The sequence below is a fragment of the Diadema antillarum genome, unplaced genomic scaffold (genome assembly GCF_040938485.1).
Source record: "Diadema antillarum isolate AM-2024a unplaced genomic scaffold, OU_Dant_1.0 scf00000067, whole genome shotgun sequence".
Taxonomy (NCBI): Eukaryota; Metazoa; Echinodermata; class Echinoidea; order Diadematoida; family Diadematidae; genus Diadema; species Diadema antillarum.
The window spans coordinates 1,461,945-1,472,732 of NW_027270956.1; the positions used below are offsets into that span (position 1 = coordinate 1,461,945).

General features: G+C 36.7%; 1 long non-coding RNA gene across 1 annotated transcript in view; it reads left to right on the plus strand.

The window, feature by feature from the left end:
• Window positions 1-10,687, plus strand: part of LOC139716579 (uncharacterized) — a 59,331-nt gene extending 48,644 nt beyond the window's left edge. The window contains exons 3-4 of the long non-coding RNA XR_011709914.1: window positions 6,532-6,734; window positions 10,600-10,687. This is a non-coding gene — a long non-coding RNA (uncharacterized lncRNA). The remainder of the gene's footprint in view (window positions 1-6,531; window positions 6,735-10,599) is intronic.
• The last annotated feature ends 101 nt before the right edge of the window (window positions 10,688-10,788 follow it).

A 10,788-nucleotide genomic window follows, 5' to 3' on the forward strand; every position in this document is an offset into this window, starting at 1 on the left:
CTACTTGTGTCATGCCTTCCTTGATAAGCAAGAAAACATTTACACCTGTTGCAGAGGCAGTGTTTTTACAATGTTTACTCCTAGGTTTTGAAGATACATTAAGTCAGATTGTTTGCCTGTGAAGATATCTTTTAATGAGATTAAAATTTAGAAGAGCCAAACATTTACTGCCAATAAACATATCTTATCAGGGCACCTGCCAAAATTTGAAACTGCCAATAGGATTTAATGAGAGTAACGTATTTGTGAAGTGTATAGATAGTCTCATTACTCTCATCTGATATTTAATTTTCTAATTGGCATTGTTTCTCTCAACACATGTCAATAAAGTGTTGAATACACATCTTTATATCTTTTTTGTTCAGTGTACTACTTCAATATATATTGTACTTCAGATAATTACTTTAAAAACAACTATGCAATGTTGCTGAATAAACTACATGTAGTACACTCTTACTGTATCATATTTATGGATTTTCTTTCAAATTGCAAAATCTATACTGTGTGAGATTAATTACATTGTGTGAAGTGGTTTACATGGTAGTTTAGGTTATTATTTGAAAGTGAACCACTGCCTCAGCATAAATTGTAAATATGTGAGTACTGACAAAAAGATGTTCAATTTGGTACAAACTAGCAAATAAAAAAAAAAACAACTTAGACATTAAAAAAGTGACAATACTTCCTATCTAACAAGGAAGGAAATAATAGAAACATAAAGAGAAAGATGTGAAAATGATGGATATATGTGCTGTTAGATTTTTTTTTTTTTCAGGACATAACTTGAAGTTATGAATTCACCTGTCTGCCATTCAAAATATTTCAGTGAGCAAACATTATGTATTTCATACTACCCTGTGAAACAGCAGAGTAGACTAGTTTACTTGAATTCATGAATAGAATTTTTCCCCTTCACATGATCTGTAAGATAATTTTTCATTTTTCAATCAGTACGTGATTGTAATTTGTACCTATTTTATGGCCTTGGGTAGAAATTAATTACCGCAGTGTCAAAATCACAATGTTAAAATGCAGTTTATGTCAATACAAACCTGTGGGTAACCCTTTGTTTTCGTTTGTGTGTGTGTGTATGTGTGTTTGCATTCTGTTGTTTAATCCTCACAGAACTTACATGTTACTTGCTATTTAATTTTCATAACACATCATGGTAGTCTTACCATTTATTTATTTATTTTATTCAAATCTACTGTGAAACCAAAATTTTTTACATGCATGAAACTTTTACAAATTTCATAAGGAGCCAAGATTTACAATAAGTAAAATGCATGTGAAAGTTTTATCTACCATGATGCCTCGAATGCCAGTGGCAATTTGCAAAAAAGTCTCATGCCGAAGAAATTCATGAAGTTTTATGCCGCAAATTCTTCTTGTGGTAAAATTACAGTATAGTAGAGCTAAAGAAGCTTGAAAATTATGTATGACAATGTCATTCTATCTCTTGTTTGAGTTGAAATTTCGATATCTATGTGCTGATGTTGGCAATTACAAGATTCACATTGCATTTCATTTCCATCAGTTCTTTAATTCAAATCAATTCTAGCCATTTTCCCTTTTAAGATATTAGCCTTCCATCATATGGCCTGGGCATTTGCACTGAAACTGAAGATTCATATTGCAACTCAATGATAAACAGCTGACTGCTCTGTTGTTTGTGATTGAAGACACTGCAAATTTAAATGTCAACATGGGATATATTTAAGTATGTTACTTATTAACCCGTTGAGAACGAGTCCCGAGTATACTCGGGCAGGTGTCTATGGGAAATGTGTGTTGTAGCAAAATCAGTCCGTCCTCAACGGGTTAAAGGTACAAGTATCAACAAGCGGAATCACAAAGATTACCTGTAAAAGCAATGACGCTTACTACCATAGAAGGCATCTGATGGGAAATTTACATTGTAATGATTGCTTGAGATGCCATCTCCTGCAATTGTGCATAGTTTTAGAAACTAAAATGGATACCTGCTTGTGAAAAGGCTACCAACACTGAATCTTGTATTCCTTCAACTTTACTGCCACCCCTCCTTCCACCCAAACCTTCCACTCAAAGGCAGGAGGGAAGAGAGGCTGGAGCTGAGAAATATCATGTTTGTATCTGGATTGCCATGGCCTGTCATAATGTAATATGCCAGAGTGCCACCACTCTGTCAGAAAAGAGCTCTACATGTCCATGCAGTTTGCGACCTTACCTCCTTCATTTGTAGTTTTAGGACAAAATGTGCGTGTAACATGGCAGTACTGCAGAGCGTAGTGTGCACAGAATTGGTTCTGTATGCAGTGCAACTTATCAAAGCATCAATGACCAGCAAGATGTAATGAGCATCTTCATGGAAAAAAATAAAAGGAAATCATCACTTTTCAAATTCAGTGTATAAATTCTGATCTATATAGGCAGTCACACATTCCCAATGTACAATAGTCTGTATGGGATTCAAACTAGCGCTGATCCAAAAATATAATGTGGTTTGATTTATGAAATGTATCCATACTCTTTTACAGTGTACATATACTGTACCAAAATATGTAAATAGCCAGAAAAACAATTTGTTTGTCACTTCCATTGTTGGTATTTTAATTCTACGGATGCAAGTTTAATCAATCCCTGAGTATTGTTTTTTTTTTTTTTCATTGCAATAGTCATCTCTGTGTTGAGTGCAATGAATATGTGCAATGGTCTCATGGGATGATTTCCCTGACACACTCTTGTGATGTTTACAATCTTTGTGTTTGTTATTTAAGATGTAATTTACAGTTTTTTTCAAAGTCTTCTCGGATATTTATATTGTTCCACGCGAAAAGAGACCTGAAAAAATGTGATTTTTGCAATCAAAAATTGAGTGATCAACAAGAGTGAAAATGATCTGCCCCAGGGAAATCAGTATGATTTTCTCACATGACAGGCTACATAAATTGAGTTGCATTTGAACAAGAAAGTAAATAATCTGACAGCACAAAAATTTCCGCAGCAGCCTTCAAGAACTGAATGTCTTTCAATGATGTTTTTCAAGATGTCACAGGTGCACATATTGACTCAATGCTGGGTTCAGTATCTGACAATATTAGTCGGCATGAGACTCTGCATTTACATTCAAAGGGCTTTCTGGATATTGCCTTATCTGGTCTTTAACCCATCTGCTATTCCTAGTGGAGGACCAATTGTTTCCTTTCATTTTTGGGGGAATAAATTTCTGATTTTATGCATATCGAATGACCGTAATCAGTCCCATTTGATCAGTCTCCAACTGATATACGTGTAAGACATATATGCAGCCAAATTTAGAGGTGTCAATTCAACGACCAGATGACAAATTCTCCAGCCAGCAAAATTTCCCCACTGGACTGGATGGATGACGGATTACATCAGAGCTGGTATTAGCCGGAACGCTCTTTAACCCCTCACTAGTGCTTTGAGTGCCCATTTACACAGGGGACCCCATAGCATCGTACAATGTACACACTGTCCAAAATCCCCAGTGCAGGAAGGGTTAGGAAGTCTCGTGCAGACTGTTCTCATTTGCTGAACCCGGCGTTGAGTCGACACGTGTACCCGGCACTCGTGCAAGAAGAAAAAGAAAAAGAAAAAGAAAAAAAACATCAGACAGACACCAGTTGTTTCCTCTCCATGCATTAAACACAAATGCTGGTAGATATTAAGTTGGGAAAAGCACAGCTGTTGGTACCTGGACGTCTAATGCCTTCCGGTTGGCATATTTAAAGAAGTGCCAACTCATTTCCCCTCTATTTATCTCTCCCCTTCTCCTGTTTTTTTTTCTTTATTTGGTTTCTTTTGTTTTTTAATACATTTATACAATCCACTCTTTTTTGTGGTGGTGGTGGTGGTGATGGTATGAAGAGGACTGATATTATAGCATTTTTGTATCAACTCATTTTTTTTTTTTTGGTTGCAATTTCTTTCAAGCTATTTTTTTTTTAAATACCAGGTTGTAACAATTGAGTGAATACTTAAAATAGGCCCTACTGTAAGTGATTTAATAGAATTTGTGTTCAGAGTCTGGATAGGAATTTTGTGCAGTGCTAGATTGGTTTCTACATTTGTGTTGGATGATCTGGTCTAACCACTGCCTGTAGGATACTGATTGCCCCTGTGCAAAGTCTATTGGATATAATAATCTGGTATCAAAAAAAAAAAAGAAGAAGGGAGTTTACATTGTATAACTTGTGATGTGGATGTCACCAGCATGGCCATTTGCATTGCAATAGATTGTTTGAGGTCTCAGTATTGCAATGTCTCATTACTGACCATCATCAAATATCAGTTGATTGATAAGTCTCAAAGTGTCGTTTTAAAAGCAAGTGCTTCTTGTTACTGTAAGATATGTTAATATAACTTGGTTTTGATTTATGTTTTTTTTTTCATAAATTAAGAATATATGATGATTAATTTCATTATTGGAGAGATATAGCATAATTAGTTTGTTAGAACTACAGTACTTCCACTAACTACCTCTTCATTGTGACAACTTGAAGGGATTCATCAAGTTGGCAACAATGTGATACTACCCCTTGTACAATGTAGAGAAATGCAATTTGTAACAAACTAATGGAATAAGTATTCAAACAGAAAATTGTATCAAATTCTGATTTCTCTCACCATTTGCAAGGTAGTCCAATCATTTGATGCAAAAAAGGGTTCTTTGTGTTTATTTAAATGATATGAATCTGACTTTCTTGCATGCTGAATTTTACAGCATTTTTTGGTCAGTCAAGTCAAATAAACTCTGGTACTCATGTATTGCAGATATGAAGCATTTTTATTCAATTCTGGTTTAAAGGGTATAGTTTTGGTTGAGACCTAACTTCAGGTTTCTAACATTTTGAGGTGGGATAATGAGAAACCTCTCATGAAATGTGAAAAAGCATGTAATTCCAAGTGGAAATCAACATTTATTTGATGAAAATTAGTTTTGAAATGGCTGAGGTACCCAAAACAGAGCAACCCTAATAAAAAGTGGCACCCACCTTTTGCTGCGATCATTTTGTTCTACTTTTTTTAAAGGATATCTCAGCTACCATTCCAAAACCAATTTTTATCAAATAAACTTTGAATTCCCCCTAGAATAGTATGCTCTGTACTATTTCACAAGTGTTTTCTTGATATCTCGCAAAAAAGTTAAAAGCCCAATCCTTATCTCCACCAATGCTTCACCATCCCTTTAACCCTATCTATGCCAAAGAGTCAAGTATGCACAAATTGCACGTACACAAACTTATGGTAAGGAAATAAGCATGGCATGTGAAGGGTTAAGGGAAATGACTTTCTAAATGCCAAGGAGGAACAGCACACAACATTATGTTACTAAATTGCTGTTATATCATACCCATTGTTCTGTGCAATGGGTGGTGCTGCTTTTACATTGTTGTACAGTGGCAAAAGTCCCAAATATTTTTCAAATCTGGGTTTTTTATTTGTACAGTGTAGAGAAACTGAAATATCACATTTTGAATGTCACAATAATTTGTATTAAAAATGATGCACTAGTTTTCAAATCTACATTTTGTGGCCGTTCATCACAAAACCCATAAAATTTGCACAGATCGATGTCCTAATAGGAGTGTGTGTGTGTGTGCGTGTGTGTGTGTGTGTTTGTGAGTGTGCGTTTTTGAGTGTGTGATATTCAATGTGGACATTCACTTTGTTGTTTTGTAATATATAGTGTGTTTTTCTAAGATGACAATCTTTCCTTTATCTGAATATGTTTTTTTTGAAACATCAACATTCATAATTTAGCAGTATCCAGGGTTTCATGAAATTTTTGCAGACTCACCTTTCTTTTCTGACTGATATTCATTTTCTATCCATAACAAACGTAAAAGCCTAGATTTAAAATCCCTACAATGTATGTGAGAACCTTTAAAGCGGTCATAGAATGTACCATGAGTATACCAAGTTCAAGGGTGATCTGATAACTCCCATTTTTACGAGTTTAACCTTGTACCATTCAGGTTACTAAATACTAAATTAACAATTCATTATGGCTTCTGTTGTTGTGCATGAGTCTAGACATCACAAAAACATTTGAGAGAGAGAGAGAGAGAGAGTCAGAGTACAATGATGATATATAACACTAACCCGTTGAGGATGAGCCACAAGTATACTTGGGCAGGTGTCTATAGGAAATGCATGAATTTGTAGCAGACTCAGTCCTTGCCTTTCAATAATCTGCATCCATATTTTGAATGAATAAAAATTAGAGACTCGGCAACCGCACAAGTGGTTCATAAACATATTCTACCTGAACCTATCCAAGTTCACTCAACAAGTATTTTTATTGGTCACATAAATGGATGACATACAATTGTATATTGCACTGAATTTCTATCAGAGCTAAAATTGTGACTAGTCAGATCTGTGCATTCTCTGGCAGCTTTAAACTTGCACTTACAATGTACCTTTATATGCAGTGAGTTAATGATCTCTCTCTTTGTACATCTTTTTTTAAATCCCTCCTGCCCCCCCCCCCCCTCCCCACCACACACATTTAATAAACAGATGTCCAAACAAGAGACCCCCTTGCACAGAGTCTTGTGAGAGCGCCCTCTGCAGTTTGATGCATGCCAGATGTTGAAGTGGAGGCAGATACGATCGCCGCGTCAGTTTTGCTCTCTCCCCTCGTCGATCTGTTCGCATGAAATGAGTCTACCAAAGAGAAATCTTCGAACAGTTTGGCTGAAATCCACCTAGCAATGGAAAAGGTAATTCCTACTTTTAACCCGTTGAGCACGAGTCCCAAGTATACTCGGGCAGGTGTCTATGGGAAATGCGTGTTGTAGCAAAATCAGTCCATCCTCGACGGGTTAAATAGCATGTCAACCTGACACCTTCTCAAAAGTTGGATACATAACAAAGTGTTTAACGAAGTCCTTGGGACTGACAGTTTTGTTTATATTGAAATTTCTTATAGCCAAGCAGTGAAAGGTACAACTAGGTATATACCTGGTTGGCAATCATTTTGGTAGTGAAATTTCACTTGGTGGCTTTATAATGAGAGTTTCATTGTAACCTGTTTTTCATCATAATGGGAGTGCACTGCATGACCTTGGTCTGTTATCCTCCTCCTCTTTCTCTTTTCTCTCTCTCTCACACACATTTTTTGTTGTTGTGTTTTTGTCAATCTTTTATCTTTCTTTATTTTTCATATTTACATAAATAATATCAAATTACTTCATGACAAAATAACACAAATTTTATTTTAACAACATAAATTTCACATTGTCAATATTATGTATGAAAATGAAAGAATTTTGTATGTAAAAAGGAAAAGAGACATACACATATAAACAGAAGGTAACAAATATAAGGGAACACACATATACATGCACACACATCCCACGCACTTACACACTCACATACATGGAAAGACATGCACATGCACAAATGCAAACAGACAGACTGACTGACACACACACACAATACTAGTTGCTTTGTACATACATGTACACCCTCCTCACAATGCTTACAAGTCTGTTGCAGTCTCAAAAATGTACCTTGTCATACAGTTGTATATCCCATCCCATACAACTGTATGTCTATGTCATACAGTTGTATCCTAATATTTCTTCAATCAGCTGTGCTGTTGTGTTGCATGAATGGTGAGGTATGTATGGTTGGTGCCGTATCAGTGGTTAGTGCTGTGTGAGTGGCTGGTGCCATAGTGTTTTTGGTGCTGTATGTGGGGATGTTGCATGATATAACTTATCAGCCACCTGTTTTCATACAACACTGCAGCACTGGAACAGTGCAGAAACTGCACAACTCAGAGATCATATGCAAAGTCTCCCTGATTAATATTACCTGCAGGAGGCTCTCTGAAAAAAAGAAAGAAATTTTAATAAAAGGAGGGAAAGAATCATATTTGTTTATGTCCCAATAAGAGAATGTATTAAACTAGCCTCCCTAAATTAGAATTACAGAGATGCCATTAACTGTCAAGCACTGAGCCACAAGTTATTCTCTCTGTTTTCATGTTTTGTTTTACTTTGTTTTGTCTTGACATAGACTAAATATTTAAAGAAAAATACAGGCAGAAACACATTGGAATTCTCCTTGTCACACACTCAAACTCATACAACTATACCGTGTACAGAAATGTTGACTGCTACTCCTTGGCAGTATTTCGTAGCTGATTTTGCCCCAAATATTGCAGGTTTCTAGGAGAATTTGTACTGTAATCCCAAAGATTACTGATCATGTCTATTTCGAGAAAGGTAAAAATACTGTTTTGTAACAAAAAATATGCCTTTTCATCAGTCGTGTTACTGCAAAACTGTTTTAAGGTTGTTATACCTGTGCGTATTTTAAAAAAAAAAGTTGGAGGTCAATTTTGAATTTGTAGACAAATGTTTGCTTTAATTCATTAGAGTTAATAGCTAAATAGCAGAAATAATACTTTGAAATGATATGATTATAGTGTCAATTCATCGATGATAATGATGAGAAAGCAATTTGAATTAATTCAGGTCTTTGCTTGAATAGGTCTTTGATATGAGACCAGGTTCAGAGAATTTGTGTGTATGAATATTACATGGACACTTCCCCTGAAACCTACTTCAGTGTCAGACGATAACACACTGTAAATCCCTGTATTGAGATGACAATGTACAGTTGAGCGAAATTCAAAGCAAGGGGCCAGGATTTATGAAGGTGACTGGGATAGTCCTTGCTCCTTCTTTACTTTTCCTTTCCTTTCTTTTTGTTTTTGTTTTCGTGTGACTGAATACCGCATTGCATGGGTCGAGTGTCCATGAATATTTTGAGGTGATTTCGAACGCGATGCCATATCCTTTGTAACAGTTGGATTTCGGTCTCACGGGAGGGTGATTGAATATTGAATACTCGGGGAAGGCATGAAGAGGGCGAGAAATGGTGATAAGATCAATGCAGTCATCAAACCGAGTGATGGTGGGGTGAGGGGGGGGGGGCATGGAGTCTGCCGTGCTATTCGCATTGCGAGCCAGGAAAAGCGTTTTATCTGGTAGTCAATGGAAACGCTTTCTACGAATGTTTGTTTCCACCCCCATCCCCCCCTCCTCCCCCTCCTCATTCTACTCCCTCCCCATCAGCAGGACACCTTTAATGAAATACACACTCCTTCATTCTTCCCTCCCTCTGATAGTAAGCCTTCGTGGTGTGTCAATGGCTAAAGGTAGTGGCGGCGGCTGCCCATGGCCACGCGGGGGCCCCCGCTCTCGACCCGCGTGCCAGACTTAATTAAATCACGAGCAGGTCCAATTGGGTTAGGTTGCCACGGCAATGCGGGGGTTTGAACTCATCATCATCACTACCACCACCACTCTATCCATTCCTCCTTCTTTGTCTCAGTCCTCCCGGAGGATGCAGAAAGCAGAAGAGGATCTGGGTGCTCTGCCCCGTATTGTCTGGACTCGTGTAATTGCCGCCCATTCAGAAATGCTGGCCATTCAAAGTAACATGCAAGCTCGACTCAGGGAGATCGCGCTCTCCTCAAATGCGTAGTCTAGAGATCAGACATCGTTGCGTTGTTGTTGGATTTGTGAGTGTGTGTGTGTGTGTGTGTGTGTGTGTGTGTGTGTGTGTGTGTGTGTAATTAAGTTATGGTGTCTTTTGGTTTCTTGTTTTTGCTTGGTATGATTTTATTGCTGATGGTATTGTTTTGACGGTTGTGTTTCTGTTTTTGATTGTCTTTCTGGAGAATGTCAAATGCATGGTAACATAAATTCAGTGCATCCTGTAAGATGGAAAACTGACAGGACAATAGCCTCGGTGCTCTTTTAGATGTCTATTTATGTTGATAAGAAAATCATAGGCTTGATTTAGAATGTGAAAGAATCTTGTTTGGGGGGATGAAGAATTGCAGGAGGAACAGGTTTGTACCTGCTTGATCATTATTTTGAAGTTGTTCAGCCTGGAATAACATATTACACATATGTTACACTATTATTGCAGAAAAAATGTTACTTTTTAAGTACACAATCAATATGAAATTGTGAGGTGGTGACATCATCTTATCATTCATTTGCATATTCACACATGCATCAACTGTTTGAGAATTGATTTGCCCAAATTAGCAAAACTTCACAATTCCGTATCTTCCCTATTATTATGTTTATATCTGAATTTGATCATGTGTTTTCATCATGTGCTTTCAAAAAAGCCTTGAAAACACATCTTTTCAGTAGCAACTAGTTCGTAGCTGCAACATTTATCCAATTATACATATTGTCGTATATGTTTTGAATTGATTGTAAGCACTTTGGGCCTTGTGGGAAAAGCGCACTATAAATAATAATAATAATTATTATAATAATTTGTTGCTTGATTTTGATTTCTCGATTCTGATTTTGATCAAATTTTCTTTATCATGCTTTGATATAATTTGTACTCTTTCTTGTCAGACTTTAAAGCTGGCCTTGAATTCCCTGGCCTTTAAATACACATAGCACCTTATTTCCCATTGGTTTCTTTTGAAGACTGATCAATTGTGTAATTATTCATCATCATTTCAAGACACTGTGGTAGTTGACTGATGACTTGATATAGCACTAAAGACCTGATTTTTGTATCTTTCTCTCCTTTCCACAGATTGTACGAGAGCAATGCAGCACCAGTGCACGGCAACTAGACCAGGATGCCACCTCTCTTGTTTTTTAATTTCTCTAGACTATTGATAGAATAGTCAAATATTCAGGGAAAAATTGATATCTGCTGCATGAGGACATTGTTGCAATTACCTTCCTCTTTCTAATTATGCATAACATTGGCTCTTATTCC